Consider the following 1,387-nt stretch of genomic DNA (forward strand, 5'->3'; position numbering starts at 1 on the left):
CGACGATTAGGTACTAGTCGAATGTCGATTACACTTATCAACGAGAATACTCGCTCAATTTCATCTTATATTGAACTCACGTTCTGTGTTCAATATTTTTGTATTTATACAATTATTTAATATTTTAAACGTAATTCATTTTTTTATTTATTTTTTTATTCAATATGAGTGATAAGAAAAGAAAATTAAATAACACTACTCTAACGATGTATTTCAAAAAAAAAAAAAAAGGAAACGAGTGAAGACGGAGACGAATTCTAACACTTCAAATTCTGTAACACCCGTTGAAAACAATAAAGAAAAGAGCCCGGTTAGTTAACTAAGTATGAATGATAATGATATTGCTAATTATACGAAAACTTTTAGTTATTCTTGGTTACTGTGTACTAATTTACTGTGCATTTCTTTAAATATAAAAAAAATACAATTGTATAAACATTTTTTTTTTTATACATATTTTAAAATATGGTAACCCACCCCCCCCCCCTCATTAAAGAATTCTGCGTACGCCACTGGATATAGGTACTTAAGAGAACGTATGTGGGTCGAATGTATTGTCTTCCTAAGTGCGTAACATACCAAATTTATATTTGGCAGTTTTCGTTTAGTTCTTTTAAATCTATAATTTTTTTTATAAATTGTTGATATAAGTAGTGTATATATAATGCACATTAGTAAAATTATTTCCATGGAACATAATAATTAATATTATGGAGAAAAATGAAGATTTACGCAATATTTTTTTTTTTTTAATTCGATCTTGTAGGTAAATAATTCAAAAAACAAAAACCGTATATATAGATATAGTGTACACTTCCTTTCATCAGAATTTTCACCAAGCAATAAACATAAAATATTTATGCAAGTAATTTTATTTCTATATGATATATTATTATGATTTTCAAAATATTTTGAGCTATTTAGAGACATTTTACATTTTAGACTTTGTTTGTTTATTAAATGTTGAATTATAAACGTTAGACTTGGTACCTAATATAAAAATATTAAAAATACACAGAACAATTTATTTTTTAGGTACCTATATACGCGTTTAATGTTTAAATGTTGGTATATATCATAAATCGTGATTATTTCGAGATTATTTCAGATTATTTCCATATACATACAGCAACAAATAATATAAATAGTATTGATTCAACTGATTTTGTGTTGAAAACAATGCCAAGCACTACTCTAGTTCCCACAAGCAGCGTAACACCTCATTTAGCTTCTGGAAAAAATTATCTAGTCCTTGGTTATTATTTTTAAATTATACTATCATTCAAAATTAAACTTATTTTATTTAAATTTATTGATTTTTATAGAAGAAAATGTACAACAACTACATAAAATACACGATGTCACACAACAAATGCGTGATTCTGCA

This window comes from Acyrthosiphon pisum, unplaced genomic scaffold (genome assembly GCF_005508785.2).
Source record: "Acyrthosiphon pisum isolate AL4f unplaced genomic scaffold, pea_aphid_22Mar2018_4r6ur Scaffold_21964;HRSCAF=25444, whole genome shotgun sequence".
Classification (NCBI taxonomy): Eukaryota; Metazoa; Arthropoda; class Insecta; order Hemiptera; family Aphididae; genus Acyrthosiphon; species Acyrthosiphon pisum.